Source organism: Poecilia reticulata, chromosome 5, assembly GCF_904066995.2.
Source record: "Poecilia reticulata chromosome 5, P_reticulata-male-v2, whole genome shotgun sequence".
In the NCBI taxonomy this organism is placed as follows: domain Eukaryota; kingdom Metazoa; phylum Chordata; class Actinopteri; order Cyprinodontiformes; family Poeciliidae; genus Poecilia; species Poecilia reticulata.
This window is the reverse complement of record NC_088834.1, coordinates 29,198,006-29,206,520: the sequence shown is the minus strand read 5'-3', so window position 1 is coordinate 29,206,520 and position 8,515 is coordinate 29,198,006. Positions and strand designations below refer to the sequence as shown.

The 8,515-nt window shown below is 40.5% G+C and overlaps 1 long non-coding RNA gene across 2 annotated transcripts; it reads left to right on the top strand.

Moving 5' to 3' along the window:
- Positions 1-39: 39 nt before the first annotated feature.
- On the top strand, positions 40-3,900 carry LOC103465485 (uncharacterized). 2 transcript variants are annotated; one of them, XR_533803.3, is made up of 4 exons: positions 40-674; positions 1,408-1,559; positions 2,265-2,427; positions 3,216-3,900. It is a non-coding gene; the product is annotated as an uncharacterized LOC103465485 (long non-coding RNA). The 2 variants fall into 2 exon arrangements; XR_014087446.1 differs by having other exon boundaries at positions 43-1,559.
- Positions 3,901-8,515: the final 4,615 nt, after the last annotated feature.

The following is an 8,515-nucleotide window of genomic DNA, read 5'->3' as shown; positions in this document are numbered from 1 at the left end:
TGAATAAAACATTTTTGTATGTAGAACTATCAGTTCAACAAAGGTAGATTTCAGTTGTACCTGACATAAAACAGGAGAGGAAAAAAAACGCTTTTAACGCAGAACTTGCACATACATTCCAGAACAATTGAAAAGTTTGTCTTTTCTAAAACTCAGTCCTTCTACTGACTGTCTTAATAAAACAGTCTATATGTACAACTCAATCTAACCATCTGCTAAAATAACAAAGTGTTACTTGGTAAAACATACCTGCTTTTTCACACAATAAGAACAAAGGTAAGGTCAGTCTGGCAGAAACAGGGAGGAGCCAAAGTGCTACTACGTGGGAATTTCACATATTTTGACAAACTTCCATGAGTTAAACACGTCTAAAACACGACAGAACAGCAGAACCATCGTGACCTACAATGAACATAGTTCAATTATATGCATACATGAGAACCATAAACATATTTTATAATACCTTGTTTTCTAAGGGTGAATGCAGTATGACGTTTGACCAGCAGATGGTGCATTTTTGCAGGATTTAACCTGAACCATTTTAAACTTCGTTTACACACACAGGGCATGGCAGTAGAGAATATTACTCGTGGTTTGTCCTTGAAGAAATCCTAATTACAAGTCTTTCTGAACACAGCAGAGAGGTCGGGAAGCAAGTTGTGGAGAAGTTTAAAGTGAGTGATGTGGAATATTTGTTTTTCAGCTAGTCAAATCATAGTTTCAGCGAACAACATCTCCACGGAAAGCTTAACCTGAATTACTAGGAACTGTGTATCCACCGCTGCCGACATGCACAGCGGTGAGACGAGGAAAAGCCTAAATCTGCGCCGTTCCCATATAAGTCACTGCATTGGATCAAACAAAACGGTCTGCCTCAAAGGAAAACTGCTCGTCTTTCATGTGAGCTAATGAAGTTCAGAAGTGAGGGCGGCGTTTGAAGTCATCCAGCAGTGTGTTTGTCGAGGCTGGGTGGGTTTGCCTCAGAGCCGGCTCAGATGCCACAGGTCAACCACGCTGAAGGTCTGCAGACTGTAGAGGCCTTTGTACTCAACAATTGATGCTCGCACAGGTACAATGGCCGCCTTTGATCCTCCGGTCAGCTGCATCACCCAAAAGTCAGAGAAGGGCAACGATTATAAAGCTCAAAGCGTCTACATCTCTACAAAGACGGGCGAGGTCACAAATTTCCACCTGAAGACTACACAAACTCTTCATCCGCAAAACACAGAGTTATCTGTTTTGCTATATATCGTTATCAGTTTCTATTTAGATGGAGAAGCTTATAAGACATTTTCAAATCCCTTGAGCTTTTTCTGAGCTTTTTCAAACTGAAAACCTGAAGAAATATAATTGTGTAGAATAACATAATTCATTTTATCTCTTTACAATCTCTTTTTATATCTAAAGCATCTTCCCTCTACACACTTCTTGACACTCAAGGGCACGGAACGAAATACATAAAATCAGTTAAAAGAAACAACGCGGCACACGAGTGAAGGAGGATGAGGATGACGAGAAGTCTGGAATCAGCTGCGATGAGGAGACCGCTTGTGATTTCGGTGAGCGCTGTTTCAGTGTGAAAACTAGACTGGAAATGTTCCTAAAGATTATTGCAGGATGGATGGGAGTGAAGTTGTGAGGTAACTACTTTATTTTATTTTTTCACGGATTTTGGAAAGGAAATGTAGATGGGAAATAGGACAGTAGTTATTGAAGTCAGAGGGGTCTGTGGTAAAAAAAAAAAGTTCAGGGTTGGAGTAATGACTGCAGTTTGGAGGGATGAAGGGACATGAAGGGACAGTTCCTGTGGTGAGAGAAGAGAAGATGATAGCAGAAATTAGGGGGGATCAAAGAGGGGAGGCTGTAAGAGGTTGTGTGGGGAGGGGGTCTAAATGACAGGCTGGCAGACGATTTGGACGTTCTGATGAAGTCACATAGTCCCATTCTATAGCAGGATCAAGTCATTTCAATAAATGCTATGTATATTAAATATGACTGAAAAGAAATTTGATTTTGTAGTTTAATACCTTGAAACTGGGGCTCTGTCTCTTTAAAATTAAACTCACCCCCAAATCAACGTTTTAAAAATAGATACTTAGAGTTCTATCTTTGTTTCTGTGCAAATTTTGGCAGAAAATTTGCCCTCTTCCTCTTCCTCCTTACCCCCGCCCGCCCGGTGGCGAGTTAGGAGATGGAGTTGCAAGATTTCCCAGGGTCTAGTTCCACTTTAAAAACTCCTTCTCTTTCTTAAACTTCGTCTTCAGGAAGTCATCACGTCACGCCTCTGACCCTTTAGGAACATTTTTACCTGCGTTGCACTGAGAAGCAGCTCTTATCATGAACTCGGCAGAAGCAGGACTCCACCAGATGTTTGCTAATAGTCGCTGGCTAGTCTGAAGGATCTGAGTGGGGAAGTCAACACTGCAGGTAGGTTTGTGGTAAGTAAATAACTTTACTTATCACAACTTTGAACTTTTTTAAACTTTGATATAAAGTTCAAAAAAGTTGATTTTAGATCATTCTGCCCCTTTAAAGAAAATGCAACAAGGTAATATTTTATTTATCACTCCGCCATATCTGTACCTTTACATTTGACCCTTAGGCTTGTCCTTTTTAACAAAGTGTCAGTTTTTATTGCCACCATTGAAGTTCTCACAGTTGAGCTCAAACCTATAGGTAATAATGTATAGGTCTGGCACTGTTCGAGATAAAGTTATTTTCCTTTAACTTAGAAGTTTGTTTCTGAATGAAGGGAGGAGGCGCCAAACAGACAGAGGTAACAATCGCTAACATATTTGTCTCTGGTTTGATTCCCAGACCTGAACCTTTTCCTGCATGTAGCTTTGTTCCAGCTACCTGTGAATTAAGGCCACAAGAGCTACAAGCTGGTCAGATTAAATTATTAATTTATACCTAAATGTGACAGGGCTATGAATACGTCTGAGCTCAACTTTGAATGTGTGTGGTTTGGAAACCTGTCGTAATGAAGTAGGTGTTATGTGAATAAAAAACAACAAAACAGCAAATAAATAAAAAAAAAAAGAAAATCTTTCCGTCTTAATGTTCAGAGGTGCTGAAACATTTTTGTACGGCAGCAAGAAAGTACAGGTCGTTCAGTAATTACTCTCTGCATACCACAGTGGGTGCAGTGGAGCTATTATCAGCTCTGTCTCGGCCCTGAGGCGCTGCGATTTTCTCTCTGCTTATCTTTGCAGGCTGCTGGTTTCACAGCAGAAGATGGGTTTGCTGTGGTGACAACAGCTTCCACTGTTTTGTCTGACGTCGGTTATTTCTGGTACCTTTTGCACAACTTATTTAAAACCAATAGAAAGTAACTGCTGCGTTCACGGATTGCAGACTTGTCATTTGTTAAAGAGCAGCAGTGAGACGTGTCAGAAGTCGGTAGTACTTTACTGAGACCCGGGTTGTTCAAGCTTCTGGGTTTTTTTTACTGACATGTGTGACATATTCAGAATATATGATAATCGTTTAAGCTTGTTAGGATCTTATGTTGTTTTGGAATTTGATTTGACTCTAGTTTTGTCATTATTTCATTCTATAATTTTGTAAAATAAATACAAAATGGGTTGGATATGTCGAAAGATTACCACTAAAATCCATTTGATATCATCTGTATGTTTTTATGTTGCATCAAATATTCCCCCTGCTGACCTTCATGGCCAAAGCTATTGTATTGGCTTTCATTAAAACCACATATTTTAATACAACTGTAGTTACAGTTTAAAATGTTTTATTAATAATGCCAGCATTTAATTTCCTTCATACTCTGCTGCTTTCACATTGTTGCCAGATTCAGGAATAGTTTTATTGTGGCATCTCTGGAGTGACCTCTTTGCATGTGAATGTATAAAATTATTTCTGATTATCAAAATGCTGATTTAGATGGTGATTAGGAAATTATCTCTCACACAGAAAGAAAAAAAAATCCTTATTTCCCCTAGTGGTCCCAAATCGCTATGGTCACCAGAAGAATCATTTACTTTATAAAGAGTATTAATGATATCCAAACATTTTTTTTATTTTTTTTATCTTTTTGTGCATTTTTGGCATATTCAGTTGCCAAAAATGCAGTAACAGATTTCCAGTCAATCACAATCCATTTTTCCACTCTAGTGTTTGCAATAAAAAGTATTTATTACCATAGTTCACGTTAAGACAGCTTGTGTCCCCCAGAGTCCATTGTTTTGGGCCCTATTCTACTTGAATTCCTTTTACCCTTGACATTAATTCAATAGCAAATTAATTTGTTATTTATGTAGTGTGAGTTGGTATAGTGGACCACCTCTAATGGCCCAAAATACCAACACCTCTCCCTCCCACGAATGCCCGGGCTAGTTAGCATGGCACCTCAACACGGAGTCACTTATTTATGGCAGAAAATCTAAGTAAACATACATATCAGAATGTTATTTATGATAAACAGGGTTTTCCACTCCACTGATACATTGATTGATTTCTCACCTGTTTAGTAAAAAAATAACAAAACCAAAGAACAAATGTGCATGACTGAGAAAGATTAGCAATTTGTACACTAAACGATTTATACAATAAAATGAATAAATTGATAAAAGCCTCATTTTTATCAATTTCCTAAAATAAATAAATTATGTTTTTCCATTAATAAGCACAGGCCAACTTCTAATGCTAGCACTAGCTTAAATCACAGGCATGTTGTTAGCTTCAAAACTATAGCAGTAAGTCCAGGTATAATATTTAAAATAGTATTTTTTATATATAAGTACTGGACAGACAGGTTATTGACTTTACCTGGGACACTTCAGCTGAGCTGGCAGCTCCACCTGGCCGGTCCACTGTCGTCAGCCATCTTTGAATTTGGAGAATGTTGTGTTTTGTATGATCGGGTTTGATTACTCTCCCCTACCACATCACTTCAACTCTTGTTTACTCAAGTGAAGTTTTCTCCTGCAGGGATAACTTCATAATTGTACAAATTACAATTGTATTCATAAGACTTTGCACTTTTAGATTCATTTACTAAAATCCCAACCCGCACAATTTTTTTGTGTAAAACTCTTATATTGAAATACTAATAGAATTTCAAAAGTTAGAAAATCTTTTTAATAGTCACTTTTCTCCATAACCTGTTGTTGTTTTACTAATCTTCATGATGCTAGCTGTTCTCTAATGTTTTCTAAAAAAAAAAAAAAAACATTTTTGACTGAGAATAAATTACACACACCATTATTCAGGGGTATCACAATAAATCATCCATCCATCCATTTTCTTGCACCCTTTTTCCCTCAGTGGGGTCGGGAGGGGTGCTGGTGCCCATCTCCAGCCAACGTTTCGGGCAGGAGGCGGGGTACACCCTGGACAGGTCGCCAGTCTGTCGCAGGGCAACACAGAGACACACAGGACACACAACCATGCACACACACACTCACACCTAGGGGCAATTTGGAGAGGCCAATTAACCTGACAGTCATGTTTTTGGACTGTGGGAGGAAACCGGAGTACCCGGAGAAAACCCACGCACGCACAGGGAGAACATGCAAGCTCCATGCAGAGAGGCCGGGGCTGGGAATTGAACCCAGAACCTTCTTGCTGCAAGGCAACAGCTCTACCAACTGCGCCACTGTGCAGCCCCACAATAAATCAATCAGGCAAAAAAATAATAATTCTTTCCAGAATTTGCAGCAAGTTAAAGGGACATTTATTATTAAAGTTTGATGACAAAACTTTAAAATTAGAACTCTGTGTGCTCATATGTTTATGTCCCTTTAATGCTTTAAGATTTGGTCATATTACAAGCTAAAAATTTCAAGATATTTTACTGAGATTTTATGTGACAAGATTCACACAATTTAAAGTGGCAGGAAAATAAGTCATATTTTTGCAATAATAAAAAAAAAATAGACATGGAATGTGTTTCTTTTATGTTTTTGGTGACAATATGCTGCAATTTATTGTCACTGAACTTTAAAATAACCATCCCTTCAACTTGCCACAAATTCTGGGAAGATGTTTCCAAATTCTTAGTAATACTCGCCGAGTTACGCCACAGCTCCAGCTTCCTTGGTCAGTCTGCTTGGCTCTGTGAGCTCTTGATGCTGTAAATAACAAGTCAGCTCAGGAATGTGAACGTCTTTTGCAAAGGAATTTTAGGCTAATAAATTTCTCAAAGCCTAGTAATGCACAGAGTTTCGTAGTGACTTAGAGCTTGCCCATTCCGCTTTTTAAGTACTCGGTCTACTTTAAATACTTGTCAGCATAACAGGCAGTTTTACTCTCCGTTGGACAGGGGTTGGCATGTGCTGATAACGTCTGACACAACGGTGAATCAGAGCAGGAAGCCCCCCGGTGATTTAAGTGCTCCTCGCTGCCAGGGCAGGTAGTGGTGTGTTCGAACCGAACACCGAATGCCCCGGTTCTGATCACCAAGCTGAGTACAGCACCCCGTCCACAGCTAACGAGCGTTCTGTTACTGGATGACAAGCCGAGAAGATCAAATGTGTGTCATAAAAGTATTCCCCGCGCAGAGCGGCGCAGAGTGCAGCCTCTAGGTTGAGGGGAATGTGAATCTCCGTCTGTTGTGCAGCAGTCAGGCGGACAAAGGACTCAGACTGCGGCCGTCAGCAGCTGGGGGGGAAACACTAAGCGTCTGGTGACAGATTTGCTAGGATGCATGACCACTTTACACTGGCCTGACTGTGTGTGGGAGTCCTGGCTGGATGGAGTGTTTTTACTACTGACAGAGAACAACTCAGGAATTCTTGCTCAGTCCTGTCCTCATGACATGACATGCCGTGACTTTTAACTGTCTGCAGGACGACAAACCTGCAAATCGTACTTTTTTACAGTCCAGCAGGTCTCAAACTTTGTGTTCGGATCTCCAGACGCGACTCCCAGGTAAAAGTTGAATTACCAGATCAACTAGGGATGAGCAAATCCTGATGTTGACATTCAGAGGTGGGCAGCGGACCCAAAAATTGTACTCAACTAAGAGTGGCACTACTTCAACATATTTTTACTCAAGTACAAGTAAAAAGTAAGTGTGCTGTGGCGGCGGAGGGGTTCTGCACAACCCACATAAGGAGACCCTACACAGCCATCGCAGGTTCGATTCACGGCCTGGTGACCTTTGACACATGTCTCCCTCTCTCTCGTCACCCTACTTTTCTGTCGTAACACTTTCAAATAAAGGCCTCTAAAACCAAAAAATCTTAAAGTAAAAAGTAGCTGTCCAAGACATTACTCAAGTAAAAAAGTGTTTGGTAAAAAGTCTACAGAAGTACCGATCAAATGATCAATCATTTAATATTTAAAAATGACATCTTCAGACATCTTTGGACGTTTGATACGTGCTGAGGACCAGTGAAAGTCCTTTTCTTCAGTTACCTTTCTGCTCTTTTTCCTACCTTACTGGTAATGTTTCTGCCTGATCAAAAGCACACCTGGAGTGTTGCTTTGATCTTTTCCGGCACATTTAAGAAAATCCTTGAATCTCCGTGGCAACCATTCAGCTGTGCAAAATGCCTGGGTGGATCGAGCGCCACTATTTGAGATGAAGCTGCTCCTCAGAGCTGCAGCTTCAGTGCTCCCTCACACTGCTCCTTCAGACTAGCAGCAGCAGCAGTTAGCAAACACCTGGTGGAACCGCGCACCTGCTGGGCTCATCATGAGAGCCGCCTCACAGCGAAACCCCGTCCATCATCTTGTGAAAGTCTGTGTGAACAGGAATGACCGATTTCACCATAAAGCGTCTTTGAGTGTCTGAATAAGGACATATCGTAGACAGACTGGACTGGATGGGAACATGTTGAACATGTTTTCGTCGTCGGAGAGTTGAGACTTGACTTGGAATTGACCACTGTTACGATTCCAATGATGCACTTTGCTCTGGGATAGGAGGAACACGAGGAACCTGAGAGATACTTTCTTTTGAAAGGTAAAACCCTCTAATGAAGAGCAAAAACAATAAATGAACACTAGCAGATGATGACGGCTGTTCTGGTGGCTCATCACCTGTTTCTGCAGACTTAAATCTGCCATCACTGCTCAGGCCAGCTGTATTTTTCTGCTCAGAAAAAAAAAAAAAAAAAACTCCCAGACAATCATCGCTCCAGATAACTACTGCTGGAATATGTCCAAGGTGGAAATGGAGACAAGACGATGCACATTACTGGACACTTTTGATCAGTTTGAACACCAGTAAACAATATCGGTCACATTATCCGTGACAGACTCGAATCAAAAATCGATACTTGAACACCTTGCTGTCTCAATTAGACGACTTTCTGCCCCAAAGATAAAAGTTTGTTTCTGCAGGAAACAGATCCCTTAGCTTCTCTTGGAATGAGTTCCAAAGCCTCAGAATAAATATAAACTTTCCGTTCTTGAGGAGCCTCAAGCTGTCTAAACAGTGATTGAGGGGGAGGGAGGCAGCAAAAAGCAACATGAGGCAGTCATGGGAAAGCAGAATGCATTATGTCAAGAAGAAAGGCTTTTCATTTTCTATCTCAGAAACATGAAT